Source organism: Pinus tabuliformis, chromosome 7, assembly GCF_031772625.1.
Source record: "Pinus tabuliformis cultivar Carrire ecotype Pingquan chromosome 7, CPIR1, whole genome shotgun sequence".
NCBI classification, from domain to species: domain Eukaryota; kingdom Viridiplantae; phylum Streptophyta; class Pinopsida; order Pinales; family Pinaceae; genus Pinus; species Pinus tabuliformis.
Genome location: NC_142293.1, coordinates 755,133,489 through 755,160,236, shown reverse-complemented (window position 1 = coordinate 755,160,236; position 26,748 = coordinate 755,133,489).

Below are 26,748 nucleotides of genomic sequence, written 5' to 3'. Positions count from 1 at the left end.
TGTAGGAAACTTAGGAAGTTTGAATGGAGTGAAATGAGAGAGAGAGATGAGTAGGACAATTTAAAAAATAATCCTACTAGGAAATTGTCCAAAATGATAGGTATGAGCTAGGGTTTGTGTAAAGGTGAGGTAAACTGAAGGTAAATGAGTTGATTAGTGAATGATAGGGTGATTTATATATGTACAGAGGTATGAGATGACAAATTTTAAAGTTTTCAATGTCATAACTAAAAAAACCCATCATTTTCACTAGCTTTGTAGCATGAAATTTCACATAAACCCTAGATGAAGAAAACTCACATTTGCACTTACTTTGCCAAAGGAAAAAAGTGAGTTAGATGATGGTACTTACTTGTTGATCAGATTAGAAGAACAAAAAGTAGGAATGCAAGCTTAAATTTGAAGTTTGGGTGAGTTTTGGTAGGTTTTAGGCTACTCTGTCCCAAGCACAACACCATTAGCAGAGGCACAACACAGTTCATGGAAGCACAATGCCACCTCCAGAAGCGCAGGCTAATTCACAGAAGCGTAGCACTAGGAGATTTTTTCCAATTTTAGCTAGAAAACACGTGTTTATTTAGGGGAGAGCTTGATTAACAAAGGAGGTAAGGATGCAAATGAAACATGTTTGGGACTTTTTGGGCTTTTATAGGCAGAATATGAGCTTCTTTCGAATAGAAATGGGCCCCACATACCTTTTCAAAACATGACTTTCAGCTTTTTAAACTTGGACACTTTGGAGACTTGAAATATGAAATTTTGTTTATCTTTTTGAACAGTGAAACTTTGTCCTTTTGGAACCTCGAGATTGTAACCATGAAGCAATTATGATATTTCAGAAAAACTTATTGCAAAGAGCTACTTATCACAACTCATCCTATGCCATATTTTATGCATGCAATGAAGATGGACCTTGAAACCCTAATGACCTAATGAAGACATCAAAATGAGTGAAATGGTAATGATGATGACTGATATGATGAATACATTCTCTTTATTATGATTCACTCATCTAAGTGATGTAAACAACTGTCATGTGAGATTTTTTAAGAGAATAGAGACATTCGTAGATAAACTAACCAGTGACCAAATGTTACTCGGAAAACCTAGTGAAATGATAAAATTTGACACTGAGACCCCTAACAACTTGGTAAAATCATATTTGATCACTGGTGACAGGAAGAAAACACTGACACTAACACCCCGAAGAAAGAAAATGGCAACACCTAGTAAGCAACCTGAAAGCTCTACTTTGACATATGAAGAATAGGAAGAAATGAAACATGATATATCAAAATCACGAGACCAAGTGCAACAAATTTCTCTCTCGCAAAAAGTAACAAAAGCTAAGATGGATGGTTTGAAAGACAACATTGAATATTGGAAGAAAGACATGGATGGTTTGAAGGAATGTTTGACAAAGTTGCTACAAGAAAGGCTTCCTAATGAAGAAAAGGTAGTAGAGAAAACTCATAATGAGAACAAAATAAATGTTAATCATGATTCAAAGACAGACAGCATTGAAGATTTGAAGGAAGGTTTGACAAAGTTTCTACAAGAAAGGCTTCCTAATAGCGAAAATGTAGTAGAGGACACTGATGATGAGAACAAACAAAATGTTAATCATGATTTCATAGACTCTAATTTTCTAATAAAGACCCACCATGTTCCAAACATCTATATGAGAAAGTTTGACGACAAGGATCCCGTAACATGGATACTATAAATGGAACAATATTTCAATCTCCATAATGTGCAAAACACACAAAAGGCAAGCATTGCAACTTTATATTTGGAACCCACTCAGTTGGTATGGTATCGATGGCTTTGCTCTCGTAAACAAATTGTCACTTGGTTAATTTTTATAGAAGAAATGATAGAACATTATGAGGATACAAAGAGAAAAAACTTCTTTAGCCAATTGATAAATCTCAAGAAAAAGGGCTCATTGGTGGAGCATATTGAGGACTTCCAAAAATTGAATATAAGGGTAAATGATATTCTAGAGGAGCATAGGACTGATGTGTTCATAGGGAATTTAAAGGATAACATCCAACATGAGTTTCACCTTTGGGAACCTCATTCATTGGAGAAGGCATTCAGGTTGGCAAGAAAAATTGAAAGAAAAATTATGTCAACAAGGAAGCCTACCACTCACAACTATAAAGATGGAAGCGTTGCTACCCCTAACCTTCCACAACCTACAAGGTTGACATCAAAAAAATTGGAAGAAAAAAGAGAAAAAGGGCTTTGTTACGTTGTGATAGAAAATACTAAAGGTTATAAGTGTGAAGAAAAGAAATTATTTTACATAAATTGTGAAGAGGAGGAAGAAAAGGAACAAGAAATGTCAAAAGAAGAGGATATACATCAGGAATTGACCCTAGTGAAAGAAAAAATGAATCCAACCATACCTTGTAATGCAGTGTCAGGAATTACTACTCCTCAAACTCTCAAGATAGAAGGACACATCAAGAAGAAAAAGGTAATAATGTTGATTGATTTGGGTAGTAACCATAATTTTATTCATTGTAAGATAGCCAAGGAATTGATTTGTTTTCTATATCCAACACCAGAGTGTCAAGTGATGGTTGTGAATGGAGGAACCGTAATTTTTTTTGGAAAGTGCCATAATATCAATCTATCCATGAGATAATATGTTTTGAATAGTCCCATGATTTCTATTCCAATGGGTGGTGTTGATGTTGTACTAGAAATCCAATGGCTATAATCTTTGGGTATGATAATTTTTAATTTTCAAGAACTTTACATGAAATTTTGTTGGGAAGGAAATAAAGTTGAATTAAGGGGTATCACAGGAAAACTAGGAAATATAATTAGCTCTAACGACATGACAAAGCTTCTAAAGAAAGAAAAATGGGGCATAATTGCACAATTATGTTCACTAGAACTTCCCATATTGAAATCATCAATTTCTCCAGATCTCCAAAAAGTTTTGGACAATAATTCCAAGGTGTTTGAGACTCCAAAACACCTCCCACCAATTCATGATCATGATCATGCTATTCATTTGATTATAGGAAGTGTTCCTCCAAACATTAGGCCTTACATATATCCCTATGCCCAAAAGAGTGAAATTGAACGTATGGTTGCAGAAATGCTAGAGCCTGGTATAACTCAACCTAGTCAGAGTTCTTTGTCTTATACAGTAGTATTGTTGCACAAGAAGGATGGCTCATGGCGCATGTGTCCTGATTATAGGGAGCTCAACAATCTCAATATTAAAGATAATTTCCCATTCCTATCATTGCTGAATTATTGGATGAATTACATGGAGAAATTTACTTCACCAATTTGGATCTTCATTCAGGATATCATCAAATGATAATGAAGACTGAAGACATTTCGAAAAAAACATTTAGAACTCATGAGGGTCATTATGAATTTTTCGTCATGCCTTTTGACCTTACCAATGCACCTTCTACATTTGAAGATTTAATGAATTCCATTTTCAAACCCACCCTTAGAAAATTTGTGTTAGTATTTTTTGATGATATACTAATCTATAGAAATTCTTGGGAGGATCATGTTAAACATGTTGATAGGGTGGTGAAACTATTGGAGGAGAAACAATTATATGAAAAAACTCCAAATGTTTCTTTGAAGTACAAGAGGAAGAATATCCCCACATCCATAAAGCATTTGCGAGAATTTCTCAAGTTGACAAGGTATTATCACAAGTTTGTTAAGAATTATGGGAAAATAACAGCACCTCTAACAACATCATTGAAGAAGGATACATTTTCTTAGACTCCAGAAGCAGCGAAGGCCTTTGAATATCTTAAAGAGGAAACGTGCCAAGCACCAGTCTTAACAAAAACATTTATTATGGAATGTGATGCCTCAAGAAATGGAATTGGCACTGTTTTAATGCAAGAAGGAAGACCCATTGCTTTTGAATGTTGTCCAATCAAAGGAAATTATTTACACAAAGCTATTTATGAGAAGGAAATCTTAGAAATACTATGTGCACTTAAGAAATGACGACCTTACCTAATGGGAAGACACTTCAAGGTAAAAGAAAATCATGATAGTCTTAAATAATTCTTATAACAAATATTATCTTTAGAAGAGCAACGAAAATGGGTCACAAAGATGTTGGATTATGACTTTGTAATCATCTACAAAAAAGGGAAGCAAAATGTTATTGCATATGCACTCTCAAGAAAGGATGAGGATGTGAAAGCATTGCTTTGTGCCATCTCTATCATCCAACCAAAGTGGATATACGAAGCAAGGGATGAATGGAAGAATGACGAAGAAGTGTGGGCACTCATTCAAAAGTTGTTGAAAGATCCTAGTACATTTGATACATTTAGCTGGAAATATGATTCATTATGCTACACAAATCACTTATAACTTTGTAATAATTCCCAACTCAAACAAAAGATTATTCTTGAATTCCACACTTCTCCCTTAGGAGGGCACTCAGGATTTTTAAAAACTTACCATAGGGTTAAGAAGGAATTTTTTGGGGATGACCTTAAATCTGATATTCAAAGGTTTGTGGTAGAATGTTTGGTTTGCCAACAAAGTAAAGTTGAGACAATTAAGATCCCAGGTCTGTTACAACCTTTATCCATTCCAAGTCAATGTTAGGAGGAGGTTTCAATGGATTTTATCACAGGTTTACCCAAGTTCGAAGGAAAGAGTGTCATCATGGTGGTAGTTAATAAAATTACCAAGTATGCACACTTTTGTGCATTATCTCATCCATTTAAAGCCATTATAGTTGCTACTTAATTTATGGAAACAACTCAACAGCCACATGGAAACCCAAAGATTATTATAAGTGGCAGAGATCCCATTTTCACTTGAAATTTTTGGATTGAATTATTTTATTGTTTGGGTACTCAATTAGCTCATAGTTCATCTTATCATCCTCAATCTGATGGGCAAACTTTGATAGTGAAAAAATGTTTCTAAGGATATCATTGTTGCTTTGTATCTGATAAACAAACACAATTGTTCAAGTGGTTGCCTTTGGCTGAATGGTGGTATAACACTTCCTTCCATACTGCAGCAAAAATGACCCCATTTATGGCACTTTATGGATATCATCCACTATCCATCACAACATATTGAAGAGAAAATTCTAAGGTTCAAGCAGTGGAAGATCACATCGAGCATCAACAACAGGGTCTCCAACTCTTAAAGGATAACCTCACTTTGGCGCAGAATAGAATGAAACAACGGGCAGATCAACATCACAATGAAAAAAGTTTTTATGTAGGTGACTGGGTATTTCTATGACTAGAACCATACAAGCAAATGTCCCTCAAGAAAGCTAAGAAGGATGATAAATTATCACCAAAGTATTATGGTTCGTACAAGGTGTTGCAAAAGATTGGTACTATGGCATACAAATTAGAGCTTCCTGCATCTTCCCGAGTGCACCCAATTTTCCATGTTTCATTCTTAAAGAAGGTTATAAGTGACAAGATCCTAGTTTAAACAATATTTCCAGAAATTGATGAGGAAGGAAAAATCATATTGGAATGTGAAGCAGTCACAGAAAAAAATAACTTGACAGCTACGAAATCAATCAATTTTAGAGTATATCATCAAGTGGAAGAAATTACTCGCTAAATATTCCACATGGGAGGATGGGAATTTTATTCAAAAGCATCAAGAAATACTCAAGCGTTGAGGACAACAATTTTTTGAAGGAGAGGGGCATGTTAGGTCTGTATAATACTATTGATTCCCTCATTACTATTGTCATTGTAGCCCCTTATTGTTATTTTTGTGCCCCAGTTGTCCCCACATTTTTATTATTGTGCCTCGTAGAAGCCCACTATTGTTATTGTTGTGCCCTTATATTATTATTGTTCTGTCGACTTTGATTATATTGTGACCCCTTACACTCCTATATATAGAATGGAGGTTTTATCATTTGAATCATAAAAGAATTGTTCATTTGTGTAATATAAAGGAGGTTGCCGCCTCGAAGAGGCTGATTTTGAAGTCATTTACCTATTATTTCTTCTATTTTGTGAATTTCTTGCATAAGAAAATAACCCTCGAACGGTGCACTATTGTATATTAAGGACTTGGACATACATTTCTATTAATAGTATTGGTGGTTATTATACGAGTAGCACATTGATGTTTTTTGTTTTTTAAACCATGCCCTAGTGCACCAAGTTTTTATGCATTATGGATTTTGTAAAAGGTGAAAGCATCGATGTTAGCATTGAAATAGTGAGAATGAATTTTATAACCAACTTTTTTTCGAATTTATACCTTGTCCATTACTATTGAATAGAATATGCATCGGGGCAACTATATATGTAGTGCACTATTGTTGTTATTTGTATAAAAAATAACTGTGCAATGATGCACCATTTTATATCAAGCACCAGGGGATTTAGTTCAATTAAATGCATCGATGCAGAAAATATAACTAGCACACCATAATTTTTAATTAAAAACCACACAATGGTGTACCATATTGTTTATGCACCAAGGAATTCTTATATGGGTTTAGCATCGGGGCATCATGAGAGTGTAGCACTAGACTAGAAAAATGATTTTTCGACTGACGTGTTTTTAAATTTAACCATTTACTAGTGCAATTGATATTATACATGTCGGTATGCATTATGTACTTAGTGTGCTGTTAATTTTTTATTTTTATAAAAAATATCTCTGCTACAATGCATCGTATATTATTAAGAACCAATTCATATAGGTATAGTAACACACTGGTGCGTTAATGTGTTATAGACACACCGTTAAAAGACATCTGCTAAAGCATCTGCCCTCCCAACTCCACTAGTGATCTCCACTACAAATGCATTTTTTGGTTATTTCTATAGGGTATTTCACAAAAAACTTCACTAGAGGGTATTTTCCTTGTAGTGTGACATGGCTAAGAGGGAAATACTTTGGTATATTTATCCTTTCGTAGCTAGGGGTAATTCCCAAAGAGATGCAAGTCAACCACTTGTAAATTCTAAGGTGCCACTAAGGTAGAGAGAAAGAAGAAAAATATGTGGAGGGTGTGCTTCTCAGCTTGGTCAGAGGGGAGTGAAGTTGATTGTTCACAAGTCGATGGAATCTTATTTTATTGCAATTATGCCAGAAATGCATCTGGAGATTAGGGAGTTAGAGATGAAAGTGGGGGAAGAGAGGAAGTCACTATCTTATTCATAATTACTTGAAGACTTGGATGGGTGGGTTCTAGAACCTAGGTATTCAAGAGGAAGAAAGAAGGAATATATGAACTCATTGGCTCCTCTTTGTCAAATGAAAAAACTATTGAGCTTAGTTCTCATAGACAAAAAAGTTGAAAAATATAACATCTTTGCATCTGTAGAATATGTCAAAAGGATGACAAGAAATCTACACTTCTATGTTGATAGGATTGATGCCCACCTAAAGAATGTAGAGATCCATGTTACCTGTGAATCAAATGGAGGAGACCTTGGTGATCCATGTGGCTCAAGTTCTTGTGCTATGAGAAATATAGCTTCATTAGAGGGAGACTAGGGGAAGTGGGTGGAGGGGGGATGATATGGTCTACTCCCATAATTTCTAATATTGTGCTTCATTCTGGCCTTGTGCGGGAAGTTATTTCTTGGGATTATGGAAACATATAGAGTCATGACCCCGATTTTATTGTGGTCATGGTTTCTTCCAGTGTTTGGTGGTTATCATTTTAGTGGGTTGTATGCATTTCCTAGACTCTAGGAATGAAGGAATACAAGGTTGATGGTTGACTCTTATGAGTTAGCTTTAGAGTTGTCTTCACAAAACATGGAACCTTCTAACTTCACCTTGGAGGTTTTATTCTTGTTGTTTTGCAAGTGGTAAACTAAAGATGAGTTTATAGGTTGCATTTATGATGGTCTTATGCATGTATCCTCTCTCTAGTTATCATTGTTGTATGGTCTGAAAATATATAAGCACAACAGGGAAAGTTTTTGTTAATTTCAATATGCATGTAGTTCATTTCAAGTCGGTATATATGATAGGGGTGAGGATATTTTGCTGGAACTCCCTTTGCCCACATTAGTCAATCTATGTATTTCAGGTTCCTTGATTAATACAAAGCCTTGAAATTTACAAAATAAAATAAAATAAATAGCTCTATAATTTTTTACTAATGGATAAGGGATCTTAGTACGAGGGATGTGTTTTAATGTTAGTAATATGAAGAACTAAAATAATAATAATAATATATGTAGAATCATTTGAAAAATAGATTAACAAAATATTGAATCCATTCAATTTAACTTATTATATTGTAATTTTATTTTTATTAATAAAATTATCAGATTCATAATATCCATATGACATCAGAATAAATTTCATTTATCGATAGTGATTTATATTCTTAGAGGTGATACTTCAAAACTTATAATCAATAATCATATGAAAGCTTAATAAATTTAATTAACAAAGAAATAAGAATATCTTTCTTATATATAAATATGTGAAAAATATTTAAAATATAAATATTTTAGAACTTTATATTAAATTTCATTAATAGATATATAAAAATTTGATTGTTTCACAAATATTTTTCTAAACAATTTTTGTATATGTAAATAAAATCAATTTTATTGATATCATTTTAAGATATCAAAGCAAAAAATAATAAATTATGTCAAGAAAAAGTGCAAGTCTATATATAAATAATATTATTAATTACGTTTATATTTTTAGGTGTAAACTTTTCCTTAAGTTTTGTTTGCATATTGAATTTTGATCGATGTCAACAATTCGTAGATCCAATATTAAGTTATTTAAAAATGTTTATCTTTCTTCTTCCCATTTTTATATTTAAAACACAATCAATTATATAATGAATCGTTTTCTCTTTAATAACCTCATACTTCTTTATATTATTAGTATGTACTTCACTAGGGACTATAGAACTCATCCCCTGGTCAAAGTACATTGAATCTCACTTATTTTGGTGAGTTTTTGTAACACTAACCAAAGTTTTAGGAAAATGTTGAATATTCCTATTTTTTTGTATATTCAAAAATAAGTTTCTAATTTTTGGAAATCTTGTTTCTAATTTCCCATTGGATGAGTGAGTCTTGATGTGACATAATTCCCCTGGTGGAGGGTGATTTATTTTTTCTATTTTTCAATGTCTCACAAATCATTTTAAAATAGGAAAAATGTTAATTTTATAAGTGGCCATTCCATTGATGAGTGTTGCAACACTGGCATTGACATAGTTCTTTGGGCTAGTACTTTATGTAAGGAGGGGGAGGGGACATTTCATCAATAAGTGCTATAACACATTTGACGTTTACACTAAGACAAGGACTACAATTTGATTTACCTCTTATTTCATTTCATTTTATTTTCATTTTAAACTTCTACAAATTAAATTATGCGGGGGAATAAATGCATTGAGTTGTGAATCTGTGTGGAATGAAAGATGTTGAAAAGTCGAGGTTAAGTGTAGGAGCACAAGGATGTAAAGGGAAATCTATTCCATAGACATGGAATTATTTTAACTCTATGCATAAATTTAGTATCCAATATCAATTGAAGTGTCATTTTAATGCATGTGAGATATAAGTGTTGTTCGGGAGAACAAGTATGTGGATCAAGGAAAATAAACTTGCATTCAAAATGCTCTACATCTCCACATACATTTCTCCTTTGCACACTTCTTTCGCATACCTATCAACGATAACTATTAATCAATTAATTAGCGTTTTTGGCTTATTAAGTTTTGGGGCATAAGATTTTTGGTTTATGTGTACATGAGATGAGAAATAACGTGGGATATTAACTCTCTCCACTACTATGTAGATGTGGGATTCTTTTATCTGATATTGGGATGTAAAAGAGCTGTGGAAAAACTACTTTACCAATGATTCAATGGGTGGTTTTCGATACTATGTTCGATAACTTTGACTATTTTAAAACTCAAAACAACAAACCTTGATATTCATGGTTCTTGAATACTACATGAAATGGTGAATTAAATACTTATTATCCAATATTAAATGAAGTGTCCTTTTAATGTGCATGAGGAAGAAGTGTTGTGTTGGAGAATGGGTGTGCAAAGAAAGGAATAAAAACGTTCTTCCCCAATCACATATTAATCAATTAATTAGAGTTTTTGGCTTATTAATGTTTGGGGCATGAGAAGTTTGGGTTACATCTATATTAGGTGCAAAATAACAATGAGAAATTAATTGCTCCTACAACTATGTCTATGTGGGCTTGTTTTGATTGAGCTTCTTGAATACTGAGTGCACATGTGATTTCACATTTATCAATTAAATAGTTAATATCCAATGTTAAATGAATTTTTTCTAATGCGTATGAGGAAGAAGTCTAGTGCAGGAGAACCAATGTATGGAAAAGAGAACATAAACATTCATCTACAATGTTCATACCTCTGCAAACTTCTTCCACATACATCCCTCCCGCACAATGCTACATATTAATCAATTAATTAGTGGTTTTATCTTATGACATTTTTGGGCATGGAATTTTTTTTTATATGTATATCAGCTGTGCAAAAAGGATGGGTAGTTAACTGTCCACGCCACTATGTTTGACGGCTTTAATCATTTAAAAATTGTATCAAAGTAGAAACAATGAATGTTGGTATTCTTAGTTCCCAAATACTATGTGCATTTGTGATCTCACATTTGTGAATTAAATACTTATCGAATATTAGATGAAGTTTATTTTTAATGCATATGAGGAAGAAGGGTTGTGTAGCAGAAGTTAGAATACATGTGTGGAGGAAGGAACATAATTTATTTATTTATTTTTTCCTGCAACATTCAATATCTCCACATACATTCCACTAGAATTTTCTACATATTAATAAATTAATTAGCATTTTTGGCTTATAATTAAAGTTTACAAAATAAGGGTGTGGATGCCCCTCCATCCCTAGCCACTAGTCAATGGTAATTCAATCTTACAAGTTACTTGTAAGAGAGTTATTCACACCTTCCATAGAACATTTCTTGATTTTGATAACTCAACAATATTAAAGGCTCATGAAGTTGACCACACACATATCTTGGTTTGAAAATATTTAATTCATATATGTAGTATATTTTCACATGTATTATTTGACACATCCCTCAGTTGAAAAATGACTACAATAGTATTTTCATTTTGGAAGCAACAAAAAACTATCTAGGTGGTTGGGTCAAAAAAAGAAAACATTGGTGAACATTTTCCCCTTCACACAATATTTAACTCATATGGAGTCATGAATGTGTGTGGAATGAAAGATGTGTGAAAGACCCCCTTATTGTCAATTCTAAAACTCATTATGAGACCCCCTTGTAGGAATTTTGTTCATGGGTAGTTATAGGCTGACCTTACATCTTTTATGTGGGGTATGTGATCGAGAATGGGGGTGCAAAGGGGACTTTCATCCATTTACATGAAATTATTTTAATCTTTTTTTTAACGAGGACAGTTAATGTATTTATTGCCAAAAGTGGAGCAAGCTCCTATTACAATCGACAGTAGCTTTTAAAAACTGAGCAATGAGAATGAGATGATGGTAGTCCCTTCTCCTATGATTATATTCAAAAGTTTTGTGAGTTCTCTGGCTATTCTTGTTTTCTGTCTTACATTTTATCTCTGGGAGAGAGAATTATGTGACCTTTTCCTTATGCTTTTCTTTTTGTTGTTCCTTAAGTTTGTCGTTACTTTTGCTATTGTTCATTCTGCTTGATGTTCGTTTAGCCTGCTGTTCCTTCGGTTGTTGTTCCTTCAACTTGTTGTTCCTTCGGATGTTGTTCCTTTGAACTACTGTTCCTTCGGCCTGCTGTTCCTTCGGGTGTTGTTCCTTCTGTTGCTATTCATTCAGCCTACTGTTCCTTTAGCCTTCTATTCCTTCAGATGTTGTTCCTTGTGTTTCTATTCCTTTGTCTTGCTATTTCTTTGGATGTTGTTCATTCTGCTGCTGTTCCTTCTACTTTTTGTTCCTTCTGATGTTGTTCCTTTTGATTGCTATTCTTTCTGTTGTTGTTCCTTAATCTGCTTGCTATCCCTTCTGCTGCTGCTATTGTTCCTTCAGCCTGTTGTTCCTTCGAAAGATGTTCCTTCTACTTGTTGTTCCTTCTAGTGTTGTTCCTTATGCTGTTGTTCATTCTCGTTGTTGTTCCTTCTGTGGCTATTGCTTCTACCATTTGCTGCTGTACATTCTGGTGTTGTTTCTTCTGCTTGATAGTCATTTTGCTTGTGGTTCCATCTGCTTGTTTCTTGGTGATCCTGAATGTCACTTTCAAGGTACCAAATACCACTCTCCCTCTGAAAAGTAGATCTACCTTCTGTAGATTGTCTAAGGCAAAGGATGAATCGAGCAGGGTCCTCCATTAAGGCTAGGATTACCTTGAGGCAGCTGGCAGGCTTTATTTGCTAGCGAGTGCGCTTGTTTGTTTAAATCTCGAAGAATATGGTATGAGTCGACTGTGTCGAAGTCTTTCAAAGTGTTTCGAATTATCTACAAGGTTTTGTTTAAAGCTGGGTTAATAAAATCATCTTCAGAGTTTAAGAGCTTTATTAGAAGCTCCAAGTCTCCGAATATTTGGATTGAGAAATTGTTTTAACTTTAAGCATAAAATTGGTATCCAATATTAAATGAAGTGTCTTTTTATGTGTGTGAGTAAGTAAGTGTTATGCGGAGAATGATTGTGTGAAGCAAGGAACATAATCATTCATTCACAATGCCCTACATTTCCACATAGATTTCACATAGAATAGTACATTTTAATTGATTAATTAGTAGTTTTGGCCTATTAAGGTGTATATCATGTGCAAAATAAGGGTGGGCAATTAAGTGTGCATACTTACATACTATTATTTTGACATGCTCTCGTTTCATTTGATATTTGGATGCAATAATGTCATGGGCCAAACCATGTATGTCAGTGGTTGTGCCTTCCTTCACGGTTACATAATATGCATTACAACTCTATAGTGCTTAGGTTTAGCAATTTGTAATTATGTGAGCACATTTTACTTTTATTTTCTCATAAATCTATTTTAATTTTAGTTAGATTTTAAGTTGAGGCTATTATTACGGAGTAAACAAGATAGGAGAGCACCGAGCGCTATGTAAAAGCTTAGCCAACCCTACGGTTTTAAAACCTTCACAAACCTTGACAATACAAGAGGAGTGGCTGAACGACAGATAACAGACAATAGGAAAGGATATGCAAGCTACAAACTAGACGGGGGAGAGATCCCCTCCTACCGCAACGTAACTGTTGGAGATTCAAGTGAGAAAACCAAAAATCAGCCAAGTTCCCAAGAAGTGGCAAGCTTGAATAATGGCGCTGCGATGTGCAACAAACAAACCCAGATTCATAATACCGATGAACAAACTAGAAAGACACCACAACTACATGAAGGACCACGCAATGATATGCAAATTCATAGGAGTCTGGCCAATGAAGAAGGACTTGATCAAATGGATCTAGCAGAAATGGCAACCAAAAGGCCATGTAGAACTCAAGCTGGGAGCAAGAGGCTTCTTCACAGTAATGTTCTCAAACCTGCAACATAAGGAAAGAGTTTTTGAAAATGGTCCATATTTTCATTATAATGCAGGTTTTTTCATGAGATATTGGGAAGAATGTTATAACCCAGATAAAGAGAAATTTTTGGCAGCCCCTGTATGGGTATGACTATTCAGTCTCCCAATGGATTTCTGGGATCCGAAAATATTGGAAGGAATCAGGAATTCAATAAGAATATTTGACAAAATAGCAGAAACCACAAAAAGGGGCCACTATACGTCATATGTTAGAATCTATGTGTATATGAATATATCAAAGCCTATACCTGAATCAATAGAACTGGAATATCATGAAGAAATTTGGCAACAAACCTTTGACTACGAGCATATCCCATTCTGATACCGATGGTGCCATGAATATGGATACTTATTTAAATAATCCTTGTTGAGCCAAGAAGGGTCAGATATAAAAGAGAATCAAGTGAAAACCCCATAGGAGGTGAATGAAGGGTTCCAAGAGGTCAATCAAAAGAGGAAGAACCCGAAAGGACACCAAAGCCCACCAAACAACAACCAAAAAAAACATATCAGTAAAAATAGATATGAGGTATTGCAAGAAGAAGAAGAAATAGAAAATGAAACAGAAATTATGGATTATCAGGAAAGAGAAAAAGAAATCATCTTGAGCAAATCAAAAGCAACCCCAAAGAGGAAAGCCCAAATAGATCTGACAGAAAAAGAAGAGTAGGTAGGAATCAATCTTACCATAATGGAAGTAGATATAGGAAGGGGGGAGGAGTTAAGTATGGGAGAGGAAGTTATAAAAAAACTGTTAAATGAATGGAGGCATTTGGATGAAAGATTCATCCCAGAGGATAAAAATAAAATGTACAAGGAAACCTTTCAGAAATGCAATGCCAACCAAGGACAGAGACAAGTAGAGATAGCAGAGAAATTGGGCATACAACAAGAAAATTCACAAGAAAAACCAAACATAAGTAAAGGAGGGAAGAAAAGAGGGAGAAGAAATCTACAGGAGTCAATCCAAATAATGGGAGAGATGTTGGTAAACACTGGAAGGTTTGTACCGCTATCAGCAGTATTCCAACAACTCAACAAAGTTACCCAATTATAGTACTATCATCGAACATAATGGGCCTTAACAGCCGGGGAAAACAGAGATACCTACATGATCAATTGAGAAAGGAAAAACCTCAAATAATTATGCTCCAGGAAACAAAGATAACATGAGAAAAATTAGAAGATATTCTACAGAAAATGAAACCAAGATATGAAGTAGTAGTATTGGATGTGAAAGGAAGTGCACGGGGCATTGCAATCATATGGAACCCGATAGAGATAAAGGAAGATTACTAGATAGGAATGCAGAGAATCCTTACAGGTCACTTTTGGAATATAGTGACTAAAGAATGGATCATTATCTCAGCACTATATGGGTCGCATATTCTTGGAGAGAAGAAAAACTTTATACAAAGTATAAGGACATTTAGCCAAATGCATGACAAAAATATTTGATTTATTGTAGAGGATTTCAATCTGATAACATCTCTGGAGGAAAAAAAAGGTGGGATAAGAAGACAAGAACCTGAAATGGAACAATTTAGGGATCTACAAGAAGAGCTCCATTTGCTAGACATTCTGACAATTAATGTAACTTTCACATGGAATAACTGAAGAGGAGGAAATCTTCAAATTTCGTCTCGGTTAGATATATTCTTGGGAACTGAAAACTTAATAAGAAGAGATGTATATTATGAAACGTCAATCCTGCCTTACATGGGATCTGACCACTGCTCGATTAGATTGGAAGTGGACTTGAAGCAAGGGTAGACCAAGAGACCATTCAGGTTTGAAGCATTATGGCTGCACGATCCAACCTTCTTAGGAAAATTGAAGGAATTGTGGAGCTCAACTAACGAACAAGGGAGAAAAAAATGCATACATTCCAACAACACCTCAAATAAATCAAAGGGAAAATTAAAAAATGGAATAAAGAATAATTTGGCAATATTCAAAAAGACCAAGAATTGTTACAGGCAAGGATGAAAAGGGTGAAACAAAAAATAATAACAAATGGCCACACGGAATCCCTAGTGGGGGAAGAAGGACAACGGTTGAATAGTTTGGAGGAAAGGAAGCAGTAGGAAGAGATCCTATGGAAACAAAAATCGAGAGTTCAGTCGCCGAGGGAGGGAGAAAGGAATACTAGATTCCTCCATAAAGCGATGATTCAACATCACCAGCATAACAAAATATTTTCATTAGTAGACCAGGAAGGAAATCACCTAATACAAAAGGAAGAGATGGAGAAATTATTAGTCTAGCATTTACAAAATACAATGACAGAACTAGATCCAGAAAGGACGGAGGATATAAACAATATTACTAGGCATATCCCTCAGCTGGTCAATAGGGACCATAACCTAGCACTAGTGAGAGAAATAACCATGGGAGAGATGAAAGAGGAGATCAAAGTATTAGAAAAGAATAAAGCATCAGAACCGGATGTCTTCACAATAGAATTTTTCTAGGCGACATGGCTGATTTTAGGAGAAGATATCCTAGAAGTTGTGGAGGAGTCCAAATGAACTAAAAGGATGCACCCAACCTTGAACTCAACCTTCCTAGCTCTTACACCAAAATCTGATCACTTGGAAGAGTCTTAGGGGTTTAGAGCTATAGTTTTATGCATTGTAATATATAAAATTTTGTCAACAATAATGGTCAATCACCTCAAACCGATCCTCCCAGGTCTAATCTCACAGGAGCAGACTGGCTTTGTTAGAAGGAGGCAAATTATGGATGGGATGGTAATGTCTCAAGAGGAAATACATTCCCTTAATACTCAAAGCTAAGGGAATGATGATAAAACTAGATCCATCGAAAGCATATGACCAGTTAAGTTGGACCTATCTCCTAGGAATCTTGAAAGCCTTTTGCTTTGATCCCTAGTGGATAAATTGGATCTACTCTATGATATGGACCCTTATGTTCTCAATTCTCTTGAATGGATCTCTGATAGAGGTTTTCAATGCAACAAGGGGACTAAGGCAAGGATACCCGATGTCCCCCTTCTTGTTCATATTAGCAGTTGAAGGGTTAGGAAGATGTGTAAAAGCAAAGGTGCAAGCATGACAATAAGGTGTACGAATGTGGGGAAATGACTTTCCATTAAATCTTTAATAGTTTGTCGACGACATCATGATGTTCAGGAAATAAACACTCGAGGAAGTGAGGGCCCTGTTAGACATCTTGCAAGACTTCACAAATGGCTCAAGAACGTAGATCAACAAAGAGAAGTCAGATATCTTTTTCTTCAATACAACAACCCAATCCCAAGCATTCCTGGCAAGAATAATGGGCTTTCATATAGGAACCTTCCCATCGAAATAACTGCGGATTTTGCTAAGTCTACACCTGATTAGAGTGGTAAATTGGAAAGAAATTCTGGAAAAGATTCAAGATCGGCTTCAGAACTGGACATTTAAGACTTTAAGCATGGCAAGTAGAGTTAGACTTCTAAAATAAGTGCTACAATCAATCCCGATCTATCAATTCTCAAGCACAGTAGTTTCTAAAACAATATGTAATGGAATGATCAATATATTTAGGAAATTCATGTGGCAAGGTCCACAAACTGTTAAAAAATAGGAATTACTATCTTGGAACTGGTTAATCAAACCAAACAAAGTGGGGGGGCTAGGACTTCGAGATCCATATACCCTAAACTAGGTAATGGGGGACATGTTATGGTGGAGATGGAAACAGGGAGGAATGAATCTATGGAAATAAATATGGGGGAGAAAATATGGGACGCCTAGATCGCCAAAAGGAACATTAAGAATCTAGGAAATACATAAAGGGATTGGCTATATGGACCTTGCAATAGAGAACAAAGAATTGATAAGAAACCATAGCTTTTGGGAGATGACGGGAGGAGACGAAGCTAGGTTTTGGCAAGAGGCTTGGCGGTAGAGAGAATTATTGAGTAGGCTACATCTAGCGAAAATATTCCTAAATACAAACAACCCAACAAATTAGATGATGAAAAACTATTAGGAAATGGATACATGAGAATGATGGAGAAAATGGAAGAGAAGACAACATTGGCCAGAAGAACCAGACTCTATTCTGTGGGCAACCTATGATAAGGAGATGGACTCCAGAAGAATAGTGATTGTGGAAGGACCGGACATTATAAGGTGGGGATATAGAATAAACGAGATGTTTACTATCCAAGAAGGATATTATCTGCATGCAGAACACCAACAACAACAAGTGTTACCCATATGGGAATGTATATGGAAGGACAAATTGTGGCCGAAAATAGCCTTCTTCCAATGGGTGGTCCTGGATGTCTGAGCCCTAACATGGGATCAACTATAGGTAAGGGGTATGCAGGGTCCATCGGTTTGTTGCACATGTGAAGGACAAATGAGAACAATGGAACACCTACTAAATTCTTGCAATTACAACAAATTCCTATGGCAAAATCACGAACAACTATTCAGCCACAGGGATATGGATGAATCAAGTACGAAAAAAATAATGGGAAAATGGTGAAAGAAGTTATACTAGAATCCCATCTTGAAGCAAGCCTGGAATATCTCGCTAGGATTCCTATTGTAGGCGATGTGGAAGTAAAAGAACAAGTGAATTTTTAAAGGGGAAAAATTAACAAGAATAGAGTTATGGGAAATGATAATCCATAACATTAGAGAGATGATTCTCCCAAAGAAATGGTACCTAGATGATTGGGAAACCAAGTCGAAGGAAAGTCGAATAATGGAAGGATTAAACCTGATCCCTCGATGCTGATGCCCAATTCTTAGAAACAAAAACCTACTCCCCATGATTCGTCAATCCAATTTGTGTTGCCCCAGGAGGATTTCATAAAACTAAATTTTGATGGTGCAGCCAAAGGAAATCTGGGTGCAACTGGCTCAGGAGGTGTGTCCAGAGACCACCAGGGCAACACCATCTAGGTATTTTCTATGGATTACGGAACAACGAGCAACAATGAAGCAGAACTATATGTGCTAAAGAAGGTCCTAGAAATAGCTTGAAGTGAAAATTTCCAGAAAATAGAGGTGGAAGGAGACTCGACACTTGTTATAGACATAGTGAAAAAAATTCAACAAGGAACCCAATGAGAGAAGATAAGCCAAAGTTGGAGAAAGACACAATTAGTACAAGAAATAGGATACCTAATCCAAGGGATAGACTACATCATACCAACACATGTTCGAAGATTAGGAAATGTGGCAGTAGGTTTCCTAACAAACTAGGGATGTGGCAAACCTAGAATCAACCTAGATATACTGGGAAAAGAGATAAGTCGAACAAAAGGAATCAATAGCCTCATGGAAATTCTAAGAAAAGATAGGGAAGAAGGACAAAATCCTTGATCAGGGTGTGGAGGACAATGTAGGGCAAAGGAAAGAAGGATGGGATAGATGGCACGAGGGAAGGCAAGCTGTTGAAGGGAAATGAAAAATATAAGATGGCAAGAGTAGCCATGAATGGAAAGGTGATGATGGAGGACAATAAATGGCAGGTAAGTGGGAAACTAGACTGAGACTTACACACGAAGGAAAGGGAGGCAGACAACGAAGCAAGGCAAGTGGAGGATACCTCGGTAATGAGGATAGGTAGGTGGGAGAGCAAGTTAAGTAAAAAGGTGGCAAGGCTGAAGGGTAATTTTATGCAAGAAGCGGAGAAAGAATGATCAGACAGAACTGGTGAATGCCGAGAACTGGGGTGTGACGACCATAAAACAACCTTCGTAAGAAACACTTGGTATGTACTTACAGCCTCCCCCTATGTTGATAGGGTAACAATGCCTTGGAATTTGATAAGAATTTGGAATTTAAGGAGAAAAGTAATGAATAATTTAGAAAAAATTAGGCACTATGTTACTAGTCTCCCAGTTGAGAGAAGGAATGGAAAATATTGAGTATTCAAGGATAATTATCTGTTAACACGAAATGGGTTTGAATTGATAACTTTTTGGGAAGGGTGGGAGGGAAAAATTGAACCTCGTAAGATGACCGACTAGTCCTGGGGAAGAACAAGACAATCAGGCCATAAAGACGCTGAAAGTAGCAATATTTTAAGTGTCTCCCCCCTTAATTTCTTGAGGATAATCTCATGGTATAAAGGGATGGTTATCCTGTTGGGGTGGGTGGGTAAAAAAGGTCAATGTAAGAAACCTAGGAGGAAAACAAAACCCAGAGGAAACTCTATACTGCCTACTTGTAGGAACTGCCATAGAATGGAGAAGATGAAAGGCCTGTAAACTTCTGCAAGTTGTGAGGGGAGCTGTTGCTCCTTGGACCAGGATGGGGAGAAGGATAGACTCTGGAACTGGAAAATCATCCAAGGGATGATAGAATGGAGACAAGGGGAAAAATCATAGCACGGGGATAAAAATCTAGATCAAAGGTATAAGAAAGGGAAAACTCTAGATGAAATGGGCAATAAAAGGAAGGGGAAATAGCACACTGTAAGGTCAATGGGTAGGGTTGTCTGCCTAAGGAAACTGCAGCATAAATTTCACCTACCCTGAAGATGGTGAGAAAATATCTAGCCTGCTAGACCATGAGCGTGGAGGGGGTTATCTCAGATCCTTATGGGGAATGAGAAGTAGAGGGGGAATAGAGCTGAGGATTGAGAATGTAATGGAGTGGTTTCAAACTGATAGTGATGGGAAGAATGTGAAAAAAATTGGAAGAGAAAAGGCAAAAACACAGAACATAACAAAAAGGTACGAATACAAAGGACAAAATTATTCCTGATTTTAATGTAAATTTACTATTGGTTCACTTTACAGATAGTATAAAATCCAGTGTTCATTAGGCCTTGATGCATGAGAACTTGAATCAATCAAGGGAGTAGGAGTGCAGGGGTTGTAAGAATAGAGAGAAGACAAATATGGTAAAGGAATGCAAATAACATGGACAAAAAGGGAGTAGAATAATAGGAGAAAAGACTGATCTGAAAATGAAAGGCCCGGAGACATCAACAAGCAAACCATCGAAGACAAGGGGTAGAAAAACATGACAGGAAAGTATGTAGAATCTAATCAATGCCTACTATGTAGGAACCTTGACTGAAGTAAAAGCAGTCATAGCTGAATGGGAAGGGGAGTTAAATGCCAATATAGAAAACGAAGAAATTCCTGCAGCAGAATGGGAGCCTATAATTCAAGATCCAAGCTATATCTGAGGTTGCCAAACATTGTTTAGGTAGACCATCTAGCATTATTTGGTAATGAAAAGCCTTTTAGCTAAAGCAATGACGACTTACAAGGATTGAGAAGAGCCAGAAGTGGACAGACAAGCAAAAACAATCTTCTTGAAGAGAATGGAACAACATATCCATACACTACTACAGAGTGAAGAACTTGGGTCAAGTGGGAAAGACTCGGTTCTAGTAGAATCCTCAGATTAATTTTTTGTTATTATGTCAATTAGAATTTACTTTTTAGGTGTGAAGCATATAGTATATAAAGTAGCAAATGCAGCCTCGATGATAAGAATTAAGTTATTTAAATTTTCGATAGCTTTTGATGCGGATAGGTGGCCAACATACCTAGCTTCTTGCGGGTAGTTCGAAGCCAGCAACAGTATTTTGAAAACCATATTTGACTATCTGTTTATGAAAATTAATAGAAAGGGGAGTACCACCAAGCTTACACAAAAAATAAAAAATAAAATAAGTTGAGGCTATTATTAATATTTAATTTCCTCACAAGAGGATGCTTTTACAAGTTAGCATGAGAAAATTGGAAACATAACCTTTTTTAACAAATTTGTAAACATTTTATATAATGCATATGGCATTGAAATTGGAAATGTTAACATGACCATACACAAAGTATAATGGGAAATTTATAGGAATGTTAATTCAATGAAAATATGTAGCTTTTCTAGTTATCATATGTTCCTACAACTCTTCCATTGCCTCTATTCATTGAAGCACAATTATGAACATCCATGGATGATATTTTCTTGTCTCCATATGAAAAAATTTATTTCAAATAACTTAAATTCAGTCCTAAAAGGTATTATAGAGCCTGAAGCATGAGTACACAAAAAGGGAAAGAACACAATTAGGAAATATGCTTACAACTACAAGGATTATTGATAGTTTCACAAAACAATAATCATTTCATAGCATTTAAGAGTAAATGATATGCAAGGAGATGACTTGTTCATGTATGTTTTCAGTGAATTCAATGCTAAAAAGATTGATATTAATATATAGAGGTTTTTTATATTAATCATATACACTAGTTAACTTTAATCATAGGTTATTGGCAATGCTTCTATAACATTATGTGAATGTGTTGTAATGGGATAGGAATTATATTTTCAATGAAGATGAAAATTGGTGTTATGAACCTATTAGTGCCTATGTTAAGTTTGTAGATTCTTCCATAGAGAAAACATTTGTAATGAAACGACATGTTTCTTCATGAGAAATATAAGTGAGGACGAAATGGATATACCCAGGCTAGTGTGAAATTGGTCAATTAAGATAGACATTGGTTAAATTAGAATCATTAGCAGAGGACCAGGATAGTAAAAAATATTGATGTTGGCTTGTTCTCTCACAAAAATATTTCATATTTGTTTCATTTTTTACATTTCTATGACTTAGGATACATATGTGTATATGATGCATCTTGTGTAACATATTTCACATGTGAAATAGTAACACGTGCTAATTATGTAGGTAAACAAGAAATATATAGATAAAAAACATTATGAAGGTCATTAATTAAGCAAGTATTTTAATTATGAAGCATAAATGACTAGAAAAGGATATTTGCAGTGATACAATTAGCTCATTTGCTCATACCATTAGGAACTTTCATTAGTTGACTGTGTATTAGGGGTATTTGGAGGATCTGAGTGTACAAATATTTTTGATTATTTGATTTGCCACAATGTTGATTTTATCTTTGCATAATGCATTTAAAAGCAAAGATTATTTTTCAAGCTTATGTTTCCTTACATAAAATTTTATATCCAAATATATCATTGCATTACATCACATCTTCGAATTTCAAGTGGGCCTGAATGACATCTCTAACTATCACATGGAAACTACCCAGAGATCCAAATTTAAGAAGATAGAGGTAAATACACACTTATCATATAATAAAATGTTGAACATAAAGCTATTGAGATACAATATTAATTCACTATTAATGACAAGTAATTATGCAAGTGCGAGGAGGAACAGACAAATTAGGGTTCATGAAGTGGTGGGTCATGGCAAGGGAATAAGTCTATGTGAAAATGTTATGAAACCATGTCACAAAGAGAAATATATATAGATCAACGACTTCAAAATTATCCTCTTCAAGGGAGAAACCTTCGTTACATTACATAAATGAAAAGTTCTTGGATGATACAAATTACATGACCTCCTTAGCATATATAGGAGTCTGAGGGGTCACAATAATCAAATCCTACATAAAAATAATAATGTAAGGGCAAAAGATAGCAACAGTGGGCTTCTATGGGGCACAATAATAACAACAAGGACACACTAAAAATAACAATAAAGGGACTACACTAGTATTATAGGGACCCAAAATGTCCTTGTCCTTAAAAAAAGTGTTCTAGTCAATGCCTGAGTAGTTATGTATGCTTCTGTATAAAATTCTCATCCTCCCATGTGGAAGCTTTAGTGAGTAAGTTCTTCCACTTAATGAGATACTAACGAATTTGTGGCTGTCAGATTCTTGTTTTTGTGATTGCTTCAGGCTCCATTATGATTTTTCCTTCCTCTTCAAGTTCTAGAAATATTGTTTGAACTAGGAGCTTGTTATCGATAACCTTCTTTAAGCATGAAACAATATGGAAATCTGGGTGTACTCGAGAAGATGCAAGAATCTCAAATTTGTTTGCCATAGTACCAATCTTTTGTAACACATTATAAGGACCAAAATAATTGGGTGATCATTTATTATCCTTCTTAGATTACCTAAGGGAAATCTTTTTTTATGGTTGTAGCTACAAAAGTACCCATTTTCCTACGTCAAATACCAAGACAAGAAAATAATTCCATCCAAAAATTTCCAGTAAAAATGGGATCTCTGTCACTTACAATAATCGTTGGGTTTCCATGTAACTTTTGAATTATTTACATAAATTTTGTATCAAGTATATTGGCTTTAAGAGGATGAGATAATGAACATTTTTTTCCAATTCCACACGCGAGATCAAGATTGGATTCTTTAAGATAAAGTTATGCCAAATCTCAAACAATGACCTCATTATGGATTGTTTCAATAGAGTGAACTTGTATGGAATTCCGTGTGTCACTATTTACACCTTAGACCCTGAAATACATGAAAAAATACATTCCATGTCATTCCTATCACTTTTTATGAAACTCAAATTTTATGCACGAAGAGAAAGTTATGACTATTTTCCCTAGGTTGCCTATTTAAGATTGAGTTCTAGAGCATGCAGAAACCCTAACTTCTTTGGATCATAACTTAGAAAATATATCGAACCAAGTTCTAAAATTTTTACACAAATTTCACCAGGATTTTCGCTCCATGTAGTTGAAATTTAACCTTTTGAAGCTTCGTGGAAAATAACGTTATAAGAAAAATTCCAAGATGACCTATTTGAAGTAACAAAAAACTAGAATCCAAAGTTCCGATTCCCAATGTAATGAAACCAAATCACAAATCTAAAAAACATATATATATGTATAAACGACTTGAAAATTATCATCTTTGAGGGGAGGACACCTTTACATTACATAAATGAGAAATTCTTCGATGATACAAATGATGATACCTCCTTGGTATATATAGGAGTCTAAGGGGTCACAATATAATTAGAGCCTACATAACAATAATAAGGTAAGGGGATAGCAATAAAAGTAGTTGGCTTGTATGGAGAACAACAATACAATATGTTGACTACATGGGAACAAAATTAATAATAAGGGGGCTATAGTAACAATAACAATAAGGGGAATAAACTAGTATTATAGGGACCTAATAGACAAATGTGTAATATCTAGATGATTATGTCATAGGAATGTAGTATGATGTTCCTTGTTATTGATAGTTAAAATAGGTTGGAGATGCCATTAGAGTTCAATTTAAAATTGAGGATGTATTTTCCAACATATCCTGAAAGTGAAAGACAAGAAAAGCTTAAACAATCATGATTCTTTCTTTTGTATGTCGTGAGTATATTTCTTAAATATTGAAGTATTTTTCATGAGTTAAGTTAATTTCTAGTTACAATCTATTACATGCAGAGCCTCTTCCTTATTATGTCAACATGATATGTGAAATATGCAAAAGTATTGTGTGGAAGCTACAAAAGTGTAGGTGTCTATTCTGCATCTTCCTCCCTCTAAGATATATTCACTACTTTGCACATTTCTTCTGCACACTTCCATTTCATGCAACAACTTTTATATACATTCATGAATTGTTTTTAATGGGATTAATTTTTCAACTAAACTTTATTTAGGTGTAATTAGCATTGAGTATTTATATAGTAGATTGTGTATTTCTAGAAAAAGACAAAAGATGGCTGATTGAATAAGAGAGAGAAGCAATTTGCAATGATTGGTGAATAATGCATGTGTCTCTAAGGTGTTTTATTTTCAATAAGCTGTGACGATCATTTCTTTTTGCATTAGAATTTATGATTTTTCCGGTGTGTGTGATCTTAGTATTTCTCTTACCAAAATTCGATAACTGTTCATGGTTTTCAAAGTTCCAACTCGACTGTTCATTCCTTCCAACTAAAGGTCTGTGTGTCTAGAAATTCAATATATGGTGTATAGCATATCTAGTGAAACAAGAGAAAATTAGCTCAATTGGATTGAATGTGTTCAACATAAAGCTACTGGCATAAAATATTAATTCATTGTTGATGAAAAATCATTATCCGGGTACGAGGAGGTAGAGACAAATTAGGGTTTAGTATTTTCAATTATAAATGTTGTAAGTGAATAGTTCAGTGTGTCATGATAACATTTTGTTTAATATTTCATATTTTTATTAGTGGCAATTCTTATTTATGTTCAAAATTTTAGGTTTTTTGGTACATTGTATATTATATTCCTTGTTATCAACAACTAACATAGGTTGGATATTCCATTTAGGCTTAACTGGAAACCAAGGATGTACTTTTGAATAAATCATGAACGTCAAAGATAATGGACACTTCAACAATTGTTCTTATTGATTTTCTATGATGTGATTATTATTAAATATTGAAACATTTTTTTTCCTTTTGAGCATTTGATGATTCAAGTTTGTTAATTATGTTACCATGACTTAAGATGATTTACATTTATAGTTTATCGATCAAAACACCTTCCTTGCTACATTAGCGGGAGATGCTAAAGATGCAGAAGGGAAATGTGCAAGGTACATACGTGTAGCTATCTATTCTACATCTTTCTCTCTCTATACATATTTTTCTGCTTCCCACAATTGTTCCAAACATTTCCATCTCACACACACTTGTTTTGTACATTCATAAATATTCTTTAAATGGGATTAATTTTAAAATAAAATTGATGTAAGCATAAGTAGCATTGAGAAGGTTGATAGTAGATTGTGTATTTTTTAGCAAAGACAAGATCTGATTGGAAAATAAGAGAGAAAATAACTTTACAATGATTGGCGAATTTTGCATGTGTTAATGAGGTTTTTTTTTGCATTGGCATTTTTTGAATTTTCCGTTGTGTGTGATCTTAGCACTTTTGTTAACAAACTCTAAAATGGGCCTCCTAAGGAAATTTTAAAATAAGAGTGGAAATAATAAAATAAGATTAGATTACGTCATCAACTCATTAATCAAATCATTATGTCATGGTTTTTGTGTTCTTCTAACTATTTCCACATTGTTATGTGTTTTTTTTTAAGTTCCATTGTTAATTAGCTTTGTTATATGTAATTCTGATGCATCTATAAGTAAAAGATCTTGGATCACTGGAGTTGAAGAGGCTCACTCTTGAGTAAAAAAATGAGTGAACAAGATGGGGACATTAGTGATGGGAGAAGGGTAGTTACCCAAAATATACCCCAATCCTCCTTGACCATCGATCCAAAACCTAAAACATGGACACCCTCGATGGTTGGACACATCAAGTTCACCATACATGATGACAAGTTTTCCAAAGTATTGCCACACATGAACTTACATCGGTTACAACTTGCAAGGTCTAGAATT